At 34.9% G+C, this 14,162-nt stretch overlaps 4 long non-coding RNA genes across 23 annotated transcripts in view; 2 read left to right on the top strand and 2 right to left on the bottom strand.

Annotated features, from left to right (window-relative positions):
* The window catches only part of LOC141282922 (uncharacterized), a 336,747-nt gene extending 328,260 nt beyond the window's left edge, over positions 1-8,487 (top strand). The window contains exons 2-6 of one of the 3 annotated variants that reach the window (XR_012337801.1): positions 5,437-5,542; positions 5,825-5,879; positions 5,987-6,065; positions 7,487-7,552; positions 8,419-8,487. This is a non-coding gene — a long non-coding RNA (uncharacterized lncRNA). Of the gene's footprint in view, positions 1-5,436; positions 5,543-5,824; positions 5,880-5,986; positions 6,066-7,486; positions 7,618-7,996; positions 8,191-8,418 lie in introns of those variants that run through there. The other 2 variants (XR_012337802.1, XR_012337800.1) reach the window with 2 other exon arrangements.
* LOC135718242 (uncharacterized) lies at positions 1,946-2,719 on the top strand. Its single transcript, XR_010520698.2, has 3 exons — positions 1,946-2,078; positions 2,162-2,262; positions 2,373-2,719. It is a non-coding gene; the product is annotated as an uncharacterized lncRNA (long non-coding RNA).
* Positions 4,243-6,285, bottom strand: LOC135718483 (uncharacterized). 3 transcript variants are annotated; one of them, XR_010520845.2, is made up of 5 exons: positions 5,970-6,285; positions 5,806-5,859; positions 5,398-5,569; positions 5,184-5,285; positions 4,243-4,536 (listed from the first exon to the last, which is right to left on the bottom strand). It is a non-coding gene; the product is annotated as an uncharacterized lncRNA (long non-coding RNA). The 3 variants fall into 3 exon arrangements; XR_010520844.2 differs by having other exon boundaries at positions 5,188-5,285; XR_012337803.1 differs by lacking the exon at positions 4,243-4,536 and having other exon boundaries at positions 4,994-5,285.
* Positions 8,488-9,201: 714 nt separating the features above from the next.
* LOC135718241 (uncharacterized) overlaps positions 9,202-14,162 on the bottom strand; it is a 389,691-nt gene continuing 384,730 nt past the window's right edge. For 6 of the 16 annotated variants that reach the window (XR_012337703.1, XR_012337705.1, XR_010520689.2 and 3 more), the window contains 8 exons: positions 13,016-13,047; positions 12,701-12,784; positions 12,510-12,596; positions 11,457-11,687; positions 11,212-11,275; positions 10,980-11,082; positions 10,777-10,898; positions 9,202-9,401 (listed from right to left, as the gene is read on the bottom strand). This is a non-coding gene — a long non-coding RNA (uncharacterized lncRNA). Of the gene's footprint in view, positions 9,402-10,383; positions 10,600-10,776; positions 10,899-10,979; positions 11,083-11,211; positions 11,276-11,456; positions 11,688-12,509; positions 12,597-12,700; positions 12,785-12,886; positions 12,926-13,015; positions 13,433-13,465; positions 13,494-14,162 lie in introns of those variants that run through there. The other 10 variants (XR_012337706.1, XR_010520690.2, XR_010520697.1 and 7 more) reach the window with 7 other exon arrangements.

The following is a 14,162-nucleotide window of genomic DNA, read 5'->3' as shown; positions in this document are numbered from 1 at the left end:
GTTAATTAAATATATAAAAAAGAAAACGTTTGTATCTTTGTTAAAAAAGAATAATCCACATTTACTTAAAAAAAAAATTGCCAAACATCCTTTGTGTTGAGCTCTGCTATTTGAAATAAGTTTAAGGTTTATCATGGAATGTAGATTACCTGATCTTTTGCTTCATTAAAAGGATAGTTCACACAAAATTAAAATTCTGAAAAATGTTGTTCTAAACCTGTACGAATTTTCTTTTTCTGATGAACACAAAATAAGATATTTTGATAAATGATGGTAAGCAGACAGCTGATTGTAACCATTGACTGCCATAGTAGGAATAAAAACAACATGATGGAATTTAATGGATATACCATTAATTGTGTTCTTACCATAATTTATCAAAATATCTTATTTTGTGTTTATCAAAATAAAATAAACTTATACAGGTTTAGAACATAAGGGTGAGTAAATGATGACGGAATATTTATTTTTGGGTGAATCCCTTTAACAGAAATACAGCAGAAATGTTTAAAATTCACCCTTATTATGTTTACATCTTATAATGCATTAATTCATGCTTTCTTGATACATAGATACACATCGTTTTCTTTCATGGACTATGGACCCCCTAAAGTAGCTTTGGCCACCCGCTGGCCTGAAATCACGTATACATCCTTTAAAGTATATAATTAAAGAGCACCTATTATGAGATACACGTTTTTAAACATCCTTTTGTGTGTAAGTGTGTATTAGTACATGCTAACGATATTCAAAAAGTACATACCTCAAAGAAAACGATGACGCGAGTTATCGTCTCTAACGTTCGAGGACTACAAAAAACACTCGGATTGTAGGCAACAGTTTACTTCCTGGGATTAGTGACGTAGACAAGACCAACATTATCATAGTTCAGCCCTCTCTGCTTTGCTTGGGTACGCCCTCAAAGACGGGGGTGGGGAGCGCCGAGTCAGAAGAGAGCTAAAATGGCGGAGGTTGGGAGTCCCTGCTTTGACTCTGTTTGCGAACTCTTGTTTAATCGTTTAAGCGATTAAATCTCTCGAGTAGACGCTGTCTCTTTAGATGCGAGGGCAAAATAGCACTTTATGGACTTCCACAGAGGACATCATGTTTAATACGGTTCCGGAAAAATCCAGTCAGAAGTTGTTCACGGAGTTTTCACAATAACTGCTTCTCATGAACCGAAGCTGGATTTGCGCGACGTCTCCTGAAAGTTGGATTACCGTGCACTTCTGGATCACAGGCTGTAAGTATTCATGTTTATTATTTGCCTTTTACTGTATGTTACGTAACCGGAGATTAACATAATGTGCGTGTAGAGCTAAGCTTGGAAGCGAATTGTCTTGTGTTGTAATACTGTATTTCATAAACAACGTACCATATTTACACACGTGTATGTTGAATTATGCAGACTATCGTTTTTTTTATCGATGTTGGTTTAGACATGTTTACAAACTTGCTAAGTTACCAGCTAAACTGTTACCGGTAAAATTTGTTCTCATGATCAAACTCCAGAAACTCTTAAGTACAGATGATTTGTTTAAAGTTATATGTATTTTACTGTTGTATTTACTTGAAGCTTTCTTAGATTTTGAAACTAAGTAAACACGTAATGTGTGTTGCTAATGTTGGGCCATGTAATATGTAATACATTAACGTTTTAATGAATAGTCTAACGATTTATAGTCGTTGTAATCTATTGTTATAATATGTCTTTTTGACTGAATACATGTTTGTTTTATTTGTCTATATCCTAGATTCGCAGCTGGACACATCCTTCTACACTGTGTGCAAACATGCAACATCATAACACACAGTACAAGGAGTCAGACTGGCATATGAGGAGCAAAGGTGTGTAACACATATGATGTATTTAGCTAGTGATACCACTAACAGTCTTAAATGTATAACTGATTATGACAAAGTTTTTTTTCTCTGCATAATCATACGAACCCAGGCAGTAGCATCGTTTCACAATGTTTCCATCACCATCATCAGTGGATGCCTTTGCCGTCCGTAGCCTGAGATTTCAGATTTGCAGCAAAAAATTTGATTTTCCCATTTATTGGAATGCTGTGCAGGTATTTAAGTATTTTAGTAACTGTGTTAAATAAAGTAGTATTTACTTTTACAATAAATTTATTGCTTGTTTATATTTTTACAGGTTGTACCTTGCAGCCATCCATTACAATGTCACCAAGCCGTAACAAAAGCAGGAGAGGGAAAGTACAAGGCTATGTTCCCAAAACACACAAGTGACATACCGTAAGCAGTAATGTTTTATTTCAAATACATTCATAATTAAAAACTTAATGTATGAAGCAGGGAAATAAATGATCAAAACAAAAGATTTATTGACTGCAATATTTGTATAGTTATGTGGATGATGTGATCAGGCTTGTGTTTGATGAGGTATTTGAAGATAAGCTGAAGGAAACCCCGATTCCAATGGACCTGGCATCACAGTTTGAGAGACCTTCAAAGGAGGACGTGATTGCATGCCATCTTCAGTGCAGGGGTCGTCGAAAGCCAACATTGTGACCGATCTGATCAGGAAGCTCCAAGCATATCTGGAGAAAAACACACGACAGGATGATAACCTTATATTGTCGTCTTAAATAGCACCAGCTGACAAAGCTTTGATATGCCATTTATCTGAATAGATAGCTGTAAGAAATGAATTGAACAATTTTTGAAAGAAGAGCACAATATGGGTACTAAAGTATGTTTATTTGTATATTGTTTAACATTTAAATATATATTTGTAATAAATAAATAAAAACTTTTGACTGACTACTATATTTTCTTTAAAGTTACATCTTTTGTTCTTTTGGGTACTTTGTTACTATAATGATACTTTAGTGTTATTAGTTTAAAAATGTAACAAAACTTACTCTAGTCCTGCGCCTCAAAGGTTTATAGTCGCTACAATAAATGTTCTGTGTTTAGGGATTTAGACAATTTGTGCAAAACCTGGATGATGAATCACGCAGGTAAGAGGCCCTGGAACCTGTTGCATTCTCCTTAAAACCTAATAAGTAAAAACATAGCACTTATAAGTTAGCAGTCTTTCATAATAAAGTTTACCATAGTGAAATAATGTAGAACATTCATTTCAATTAATACTTTCTTTGTGCTACATTTGGTGTTTCCATGTAGTTTGCACAGTAATATAGTATATAAGCAGTCCTTTATAATAAAGTTTACTATAGTAAAATAATGTAGAAATTACCAAGTGAAATCGTTTTATAATCATTTCAACGAATACTTTCTATATGCTACATTTGGTGTTTCCATATAGTTTGCACAGTGATATAGTATGTAAGCAGTCTTTTATAATAAAGTTTACTATGTTAACAGGTGAAATAGTTTTATAATCATTTCAACAAATACGTTCTATGTGCTACATTTGCTGTTTCCATATAGTTTGCATAGTAATGTAGTACGTTATAATTACCTTTTGGATGTCTTTGCAACACATTTTCGTCTTCGTTCTGGCAGAGCTAAAGACACCTAAAAAAGTTAAATCCAATCGCGTTCATTGACGGAGATCTTTTATATCGTAACGGCTGTCTGAACTCTCTGGATCGAGCTCGAAGTGGTAAGGCAGTACAGACACCATCGTTTATAGAGAAATATAACGCTTGTTTACGTTGCCTGTGACTCTCAGTCAGAACCGGAAAACCCACGCGTAGTCGGGGCGTAACCTTTCAAACACACGCCGAACCCAGTTGACCAATAACAGTTGAGTAGTCATCTGACCAATCCGAATACACTAGACATTTTGGGAGGCGGAGACAGGAACTAATCCGAGCGTTTTCCAGACAGGCAGAAATCGGTGAGGTATGTAAGCAATTTATAAGACTCACAATGCATTAGTTCAAGTTTTAATAACATGTACCCAGATAGCACACGTACGTCTCAGATACGTATCTGCGAGGTAATCACTCAGATTTCCATTCCGTCTGGAAAACGTATTATAAAGGTCGTTTGCCCATATGAATTACGTATCTGAGACGTACGAGCCCAGCCGTTTTGAAGACGCTTTTAAGATCTTTTCAAGACGCTTGATATTTAGAATGATGGTTAGCAGATGTTTCTAAGATATTTCCAAGATGTTTCTTAGATCTTTATAAGATCTTTATAAGAGCTTTAATCGATCTCTTTCTAAGATGTTTCTGAGAGCTTTAAAAGACGATTAAAAGATCATTAAAAATAAATTGCTCTAAACTACATCTTCTACACAGTTATACACACATATTATTACAATATATCATTGACAACAATTAAAACAGTATTTTCAATAAAACAGGCAGTTGATTGCGTAAAATTTATTAAAATTAGACAAAGGAAAACATTCATAAGATGCATATTTACACGAGTGTATGCAAAAAAAGCAACGTTTTTCTATAACATACAAAGAAACACAATATCTTTAAATTAATCAAATGCTTCCTCGGGCAAAGAACATCTTTTACCGATTTTCCGCCTCTCCTTCAGTGCTAGACGGACAGATTCTTCATCTGCAGCAGCTGCATTCTAAAAGAAACCATTACAAAAATAAGGAAAAATTAATTTTACAAACTATGTCATATGTTTTCTTTGTTTCCTCAATATAACTCTGATTAGAATGTCAAACAAAGATATTAATCGTCAATATCGTGTATATTATTAATATGAGCGTCTTTGCGTTAAATTCGTGCTACACCACACCATGCACTTATCGACGTCGCAATGCAAAAGAAGAAGGGCAAGAAAGAAACCTGTCCTGGTCTGGCGATTTAAGGGAACATTTGTTTAAGGTATGTAGTAATAATACATTTTAATAATGCTGGGTGTGGGATCAGTTAACTAGAAATTTCGTTGATAATAAGCAATGTATGTACAGTAACTAGCTAGTTCACGTTAGATATTTTATTCACGTGTCTGTGGTTATTTTAGGTTTTTGATAGTTAATTTCACTGATAGTTTGTGCCCGTGTAAATTCCTTAAAAAGCTGTAATTATTATTTTATTTAACATTATTATGTTTGCTGTCAAGACTGATATTTATTTATATATATTTATTGACGTTGATATGTAAACTTAACCTACTCAGTTGTACTTGACTAATGCAATAATGACAGGTCCACCTGTTTAAGTATATTGTAAAACATTTGAACATAACAACATTTGGACATAACATACACACATTGTTTCCGCCTGCATCAATTTAGTTGTATAGCTGCATTGCTGGTTAACACCTCTGGGCAGATTCTCCATGTTCTTCTTTTATGTGTAGCTGCTCACCTTAAACAGATACAGTATACATTGAAGTAATGTTTAAAACAAATTAAGCCCTTTAATATTGTTTATGTTTACAATAATTGGTAAAAAATTTGACGGATAAAATGGTTCTTACCATTCTCTATATAAGCCCCTCTGTTAACTTTTGTTTGAGCCTGTCTAGATCTTTTATTAGTCTAGAAAGATGTTGGAGAAAAGACATCATCCTCTTTTATAATCTCCATCTGTAATTGGACTAACAACTGGACCAGTGAATGCAGGTGACTCCAAGATTGTCTCGTTTACAGCTGCAATATAAAAAAATAATTGAATTGAGGCTTTTTATATACATTTAGTATTTTTTATTAAAATTCATAATGAGCATTTGTATACATTGATTTAAAACAGTACTCAAGACTGTAGATTTACTGTGAGGTTTTGAATGTTGGACAGATTATCAGACCTGCATCTGCCTCAGACATGTTGATGTTTAGCTGATGACGATTTTAAATACATTTATTTTTATTTTTTTTAGGCAACTTACTCTCCATTCGACCTTGCAGGTCACACCATGGTCTCAAGAGGGAAAATGAGTGCTCTATGGATTGAACAGAAAAGGTAGTATTAAACAATGTTATGTTGTATTTAAAAGCCATGAACAATGCGTTTATGTTTTCTTCCTAATTATGTCAACAAATGCTCTCTTACCTTGCATGGTACTTTAGGTGAATCAAAACTCCAACCATCTGTATGAGGGTCTGGATGGATAAAGGATGCCCACTGGAGCTGGAAATGATGGATCAGGTCATTTTCATTTGTCACATTTACAAAGAAGCACACTCTAAGGATTGCGTTACCCTGTCTGTGGCAAATACACTAGACAAAAGTATTGGGAGGCCTCATTCTAATAAACATGTTTATTTATTCCAGTATGTCCAATCAAAACAAATATAAATGCTATACCATATAATACCACTACAAAGAATTTTGTTTTGATTTTTGTTGCAACAGTTTTGTAAGTGCCTTTTTCTGTTCCGAAATGACTACAGCTTCTTGTACAAGTCATTGATAGGTTTAGGTGATGCGTTTTTGGCTAAAAACCTTTGAGTCATATCAAAGGTGTTAGCTGAGTTAAGGTCTGGGGTTTATTCAGACCAGTCAAAGTTCTTCCACACCAGACTGAATCACTAATTTTCTGTTTGAACCTTACTTAGTTTGTAGGGTCATTCTTAAGTTGGTATTGAAAAGGGCCCTGCCAAAACTCTTGCTATAAATTTAGCATCAAACGGTTTTTCTAGAATATCATATGCTGTAGCATTAAGATTTGTGCTCATGGAAATAAGTAAAGTATTTAAACCTGTTTATTAGAAGGAGGTGTCGCAATAGTTTTGTCTATATAGTTTATGTTTAACAAACCAAAATAACTAGGGCTGCTTCTTTTTAAGAACTTTTGGGTATTTTTAAATCAGCCAGAGGAATAACAGTCCTTAAATGTGTAATGTACTGCCATAATTTTGTAATGATCAAACGTGAGGTCAGATTCTTGTTAACCTACTGTGTTCTGTCTTGATGGTTAGCCGAGTGTCCAAGGACAGAAAATCTGTTTCATATGGATCAGAGTCAGACATTAACATCTAATATGTAATATCTCAGCCCAGTCTCACGAAATTTCGTTATATAGTCACGTATTTTTTTGATTCTTTTTTCGTGCTATTATCACGAAATTTCGTGTTTTTTCGTGATCGTATAACGAATTCCTGTTTTCGTGTGATTATCACGTATTGGTTACTCAACTGTTTTGTCCTATTTTCTTACCATTGTCGCTTTGGTTTAGGGTTAGATTTACATAAAATGACATCCCTAACCATACCCAACTCTAACCCTAACGCCAGGCGACATATAAAAAAAATAAATCAGAAAAAATAGTATAAACCAATATATAAAGTGACATGTTAATGCAAGCACCAAATCTAACCCTAAACCGAAGCGACAATGGTTTAAAAATAGGAAAAAGCAGTTGAGTAACCAATACGTGATAATCACACGAAAACAGGAATTCGTTATACGATCACGAAAAAACACGAAATTTCGTGATAATAGCACGAAAAAAGAATCAAAAAAATATGTGACTATATCACGAAACTTTGTGAGACTGGGTAGCATATCTAGTGATATGTTTTCTTAGATAATGCTGTGAACAAATGCTCTTTTACCTTGAATATTAGGTGGATCCACACTTGAACCATCTGTATGATGATCTGCACCCACTGGATCTGTAAATGGTGGTGCAGGTAAGTTTCACAAGTAAACAAACTCAAATCCTATTCAGACCATTCATGATTCCAGCAATAACCAATAAGACTGCATTTACAATGCAAATCTTAATGCACAGATCATATTTTTTTGACTATATTCATTTTTTGTTCTGCTCTTTTTATATTTACATAAGACACTATTCATATCTGATATCGGTGTTACAATAATTTGCAAAACTACAGTTAATATGAGTGTCATGATTTGCACTTGAGTTTTGTATCGACTTAAGCCAGGGTCACTGCCAACTTAGGCATGTTTTAATTATGACACTTAAACAATTGTATATGTACTTCGATAAAGGTTTTTGCAATCATGGAAACATAAGTGAATCGCAGACAGCATTCTTCTTTTACGAATGTAAAATGTCTGGAGTAGTGATGTCACTAGCTAAATTAATTTTCATTTGACCTCCCCCACAGAAAGACACAGCACATCATTATATCGTTGGCTCCGCCCACTGGTGTTCAGTCTAAAGTAGTAGTTGTTGACAATCATAAAGTTGTAATAACAGTAAGATTGTGATGTCAGACAAACATTGTGCTGTTGCTGGCTGTGGGAAATTAGTGTCTTTGTAAGGGTCGCAAATAATTTGAAAATATTTATGTTTCAAAATATGCCCCCCTAACATGAACTAAACTGGACTGTTGCAGAGACCAAGTGTAGTAGGGTACGGAGCGCTCACACTAGTCACACCAAACTTTGGAGGTAAAACATACTTTGGTATGATACAGTATGCATAGTGTGAGTACCCCATAATTTTACTGTAAACCATGCCGCTCCTTAGAGCTTATTTCTATGTATATTTTAAACATTCTTCATTCTCTTGTGATTATTTTTGCAGGTTTCTGAATTGATGTCAGATGCAAAGCAGAAGCTTATTTTCTTCCAGTTTGGCTTCATTGTGGAAAAATGCTTGAAACTATAATGCAGGTGACATTCTTTTGTTTATTGAAGCTATGACAAATAATTTGTCTGTTTAGTTAATGTTTTATACAGTGTAACTGTACCTAAACATTGTTCCTTGAGGTCCTCTGCTATTCACATTTTGTATGTCTTCCTTATTTAACACACCTTATTCAAATCATCAGCTCATTAGTAGAGATCTTCATGAACTGAACTGAGGCTGTGTCCAAATGTTCACACTTGTTGTCTTTGCACTAGACTACTTACATTACGTTTTTTTGTATTTGGCTAAGTATTCTAGTGGGCGTGAACCCAGCAAACAAAAAAAGGTCCCCAGGACGTCCCCTAAATGGCATCTGCGAACGTCCCCCGGACGTTATCGTGTAGGGTTCTTTTGACGTCCTGCGAACGTCCGCAAAAACGTCTTCCGGACGTTCAAAATGACGCTTTGGGGACTTTATTGACTTTTAGGGGACGTCATGGGGACCTTTTTTGTAAGCTAAATAACATGCTAAGCACTTTAGGCGAACGTCCCCCGAACGTCTTCGTGTATGGTTCCCGTTACATCGAGGGGACTTCCGCGAGGACGTCCTCCGGACTTTTGCGAGGACGTTCGCGGGACGGTCAGCGGACTTTCGGGACTTTTAGGGGACGTTCGCCTAAAGTCCTCAGCACGTCGTTTTATTTCCTTGCTAACCAATGAAATCAGACACGCTAAACATTGTATACCACAAAGTTCTTTTATTTTAATTAAACAGTTGTAATTATCCTGTGCTCCGTGTTTGTGTGAGCGTGCGCGAGCTCCCGTGCGCGTGCCGGATCTCCCGTACGCGTCAGTCAAACGCGCTTCAGCTGCGTGTGTGTGCGTGTCTCTGGCTGTCTGCTGGACTCCGATGTCAAATATTTCCGTGGTCTTCTAACCTAAAACAACGAAACGAACACATTCAAAAGTTAAGGATTTATTGGGGTGGTTTCCCAGACAAGGAGCTTAAACCAGGACTATGCCTCAGTTTAATTATGAAATATAACCAGTTTTAACAAACATGCCTTACTAAAACATTACTTGTGTGCAATCTGATGTAAAAAAAACAAAGGGCACTGATGTATTTTAAGATATGTCAGTACAAGTTGTTTTTAGGTTGGACAGTTCTTTCATTTATTTTAGTCTAGGGCTAGTCTAATCCCTGTCTGGGAAACCGCCCCAATATGTTTAAAATGTCTTGCAAAAAATCTGTAGCAAACATTTAAAAGGGAGACAGAATTCTGTGCTAAAACTAGAAAGCATGCACAACTCTCTTTTACCTTAGTATTGAATGTTTATGGCATTATAGTTGCTGTTACAGTTCACTCAAAGTAAAGGTGGCTAAATGTGGACATACAGTTCTGTGCAAAAGTCTGCATGCTACCATTAGATTTGTTGTTTTTGCAATTGTGTAGTGATCATATGTTTATTTCTCAGTCTCTTTATTAGAATACAACCAGAAAATACAGGAAATGTGTATGTAGTATTAAAAAACAGTATAAAAGTTTAAGCTGAAGTTTAAAGTATTTAGGGTAAACTCATCTTCAACTTGAGCAATAGCAGGCAACTGCAGGATCTCTTACACATAAATAAAATTGAATCCTTTCTAATTCTAATCAATGACTTCAGTCTCCTCAAAAAAGCTCAAGATGTGTTTCGTGCCAAGAGAAGTCACACTAAATACTGACTGATGTTTTTAATTTTGTGTACATATTTCCTGTATTTTCTGTTTGTATCTTAATAAAAAGAGTAAAAAATAAATATGGATGGACATTAAAATTTAGCTAAAACAACAAAGCTGGTGATGGTGGCCTAGACTTTGCACAGTACTGTATGTTACCTATTTTATGTGTAAATGCAAATCGATATGAATATGAATACTCCCAGTATGGTTTCAGCTGGTCAGGCTGGTGTAGCAGGATTGTTTTACAGAGGTTTTGGCCACTTTGTAGCTGGTCTTAGCTGGTCAGGCGGGAAGACCAGCTGACCCACCAGCATATACCACCTTGGCTAAGTTGGTTGGCTGTCTTAGCTGGTTTAAGCTGGTCCTTTAACCTGGCAAAACTGGTACGTCAGCTGGTCTTCCACCCTGACCAGCTACAAAGTGAACATACACATCTCAGAGAGAGCATAGGTCACACACACACACAATATTTTACTATGACATAAAATAATATAAGTTGTCTTATTATATTGATCTTTGATATTATTGTAGTTTTTTGTGTTAAAGGCATATTGAAGTATAATATGTAGAGTATATTCACACAGACTCACTTTAACTCAATGTTAGTTGCAAGTTTGAAACTGAGCTGCTGAAATTTGCCCTGTGTAACTGTAGCATCCTCCTAATTCCCATCTCCCAAACTGCCTCCCCTCTGAAGAAACAGATAACGAATCTACAAACAAAAACAATCCGTAGTAAACATGGGTAAAAAGTCAGCAGTGACTAGTAATGTTGCGTGTGTTATGGCACATACCATCTTTTGAAAGTCAGCTTGGCTTGCTGCATTTTTCCGACCACTGTTGTGATGTTGTCCTGGATTTGGTCTACTTTCAGAATGATTCTCCACTCCAAGATTTCTTTCAAGAAGGTGTTTTGAAACATTAATAACATTACTAACTATACCAGTAAAATAAATGAACAACAAGTCTGTCTGGAAGAAAACCAATGTCAATAATTTAAGATAAAAAAATAACAAAATAGTGTACCTTGATTCGCTGGTTGGAAAAAATTGATTGATGTGCTGCATTTGTGATTGTGCATGAAATGGAACTGTAAACAATAAAAACAATTAATCATTTGTAAGTCACTCAAGGCATATAACAATAAATAAATTTAAATCAAGTAATCATCATTATACTACAAATACTGTAGACTGAGATTAAATATATTGTTTCTTAATTCCACAGAAGTATAACAATTTAAATGACTAATAACATTACAATGTACTCACAATAAGGTGCCTCAGGCAACATCAAAACATCTTTTTGCTTTTTCTTACTGGTTGCTCCTCATCTAACAAAAAAAAAAACACAGGGAAAAAAATCTGAAAAGAATGATAATATGAAAGTGAATCATAGTGACCTTATAGTTTCACCTGGCTTTTCAGCTGAGAAATACTCCTATTTGCTGTTAATAATGATTCATTTTCTTCACTTTTAAACTGGAAATCTTATCTTCAGGTCTAGAAACAACAAGACAAAAAAGAAGTATTTGATATTATTAAGAAACTCACACAATGATTCGCACTGTTTTAAATCATGTAACAATGAATGCAGTGACAATTAAATCACCTTCAATAATGATTTTACCCTTAGATAATTTACTGTCCTACTGAACTGTGAATAAATGTGCATTTAAAGAAAATATGGATAGATGTATTTTTCTTGATCATTCCAACTCTTGGTCAATATACATTACTGTACAAGTGTCTTAGGCCACCATCACCAGCTTTGTTGTTTTAGCAAAGTTTTAATGTCCATCCATATTTATTTTTCACTTTTTTTATTAAGATACAAACAGAAAATACAGGAAATATGTACTCAAAATTAAAAATAATTTTTTTTAGAACTAAATGTCTTCTTCAGACATCAGTCATATTTAATGTGACTTCTCTTGGCACAAAACACATCTTGAGCTTTTTTGAGGAGACTGAAGTCATTGATTAGAATTAGGATTTGATTTTATTTAGGTTTAAGAGATCCTGCAGTTGCCTGCTATTGCTCAAGTGAAAGGGGAGTTTACCCTAAAAACTTGACACTTCAGCTTAAACTTTTATACTGTTTTTAATACTACATACACATTTCCTGTTTTTTCTGGTTGTATCCTAATAAAGAAACTGAGATATAATGATATATGATCACTACACAATTGCAAAAACCACAAATTTAATGGTAGCATGCTGGCCTAAGACTTTTGCACAGTACCTCATACAAACATTGTATATTTGGCTTGACAGTATTTGTTGAGGTTAAAAAGAAGTTTGGTATTACTTTGCATACTTTACCTGTGTGAGAAAATGGGCTACTCTGACTGCATATTGTCCACAGCTGTTTGTCCAGAATGGCACATTGTTTATTTTGGTCTCAATACCCTTCAGATAAAAACAAGCATGTTTGATTATTTTTATTTTTTATATGTAGCTGACCATGTTGTTCATGTTTATTTGTATTTTATAAAACATGGATAAAATCTTACCACATTCTTTCACTCTAACCACAAGGATGGTGCTACCTCAGCCTTATTTTGTTCAGTAAAATGGAGCAAAACAGCACAGGAAACCTGTAAGTAAAGTCCATATAAATCTGTAAGTTCAGCTTGCAGTCCTCAAAGGCAATATACACAGTTAGCCTTAATAGAGAACCATTGGCTTTATTCTCAAACCTTAGGCTAAAATTGTTTTCCAATGTTTTTTCCTTTTTCCTGGAAACATGTAGGATGTTTAATCTTAGTTTTTCTCAAACCAGTATCAATATTACAGTATAAGATAAGCTGATCTGATGCTGAACTTACCTTTTTGGAGGACATGTTTAGATGTTTAAAAGCTGAGAAAACAAAATAAAGAAAGTAAATATATATATATACACATCAAAATATATAAAAGAATTAAAAAAATTAAGCTGCTTAAATGTTACCCTGATGTACCCCCAACCGTCCCAGAGATTTTATGTATTATTATAAGAGATTTGATTCAGTTTAAGATTTGTATTCAATTGCTACCATCATAAGGTTTAACCATACACCAGATAAAGGTTTAAAAATAAAGTCTAAACAATATGTTCATAGGCTACATGCATTCAGGCTGATTCATTATGCTGCACATTAAAAATAATTGAACCACATCTACAAACTTATTTTGGTGATTTAGCCCACAAGTTACTTGAACTGGCATGTCCATTGTTTTTACAATGAATTAAATGGCTATTTTTTTTTTACTGCGTTTGGCACAGTATTCAATCCTACACGTTATTGTACTACAGTACAGTAGGTGGCGGTATAGGAGGAGCGAGCAGCCACGAGGAGAGGATTGACCGCATGGAGGGAGACTGAGAACAGCGATCAACAGCGGAAATAAACGAGGAAGGTTTGAAGTTAAATACTATACAGTGAATGTAAAGTGGCCAATGACAGACGAATCAGATGGTAATTTAAAGATCCGTAAGGAAGTAAATGATGAAATGTTATGGGAGGAAGTGAGGAAAAAACAAGCGAGACAATGATCAGATTCTAGCAGCAGTAATGAATCCACAGACACAATTAAAAGGAATAAACCTGAAATGAGAGCTAGAAATAAGGAATCAGACAAAGAAGTTTGGAAAATAATGATAGTGTTTGAGAAACAAGGAGGACCAGATTTACACCCCATTCATGTTACAAAAGCTATAGAAAAAGAAATAGGAAAAATTAACCATGCTCGCTTTATGGGAAATGGTAGACTATTGATCTTTGCAGAGTCTGAAATTCAGCGAGATAAGATTCTTAAGAAAAATACTCTAAATGGTTCTAAAATAACCTCACACATTCCAGGAATAATGGTAAAGAAAAGAGGAGTCATAACTGGGATCCCAAATTCGGTATCCATTGAAGAGATCAAGATCAATCTAAAAGGGGGAGAGATAGTAGATGCAAAACGCCTGACTAAAGGTAAAGAGAAAGCAGA

This window comes from Paramisgurnus dabryanus, chromosome 10 (genome assembly GCF_030506205.2).
Source record: "Paramisgurnus dabryanus chromosome 10, PD_genome_1.1, whole genome shotgun sequence".
NCBI lineage: Eukaryota > Metazoa > Chordata > Actinopteri > Cypriniformes > Cobitidae > Paramisgurnus > Paramisgurnus dabryanus.
Note: the sequence above shows the minus strand (reverse complement) of the source record. Positions and strands in the feature narration are given on the sequence as shown.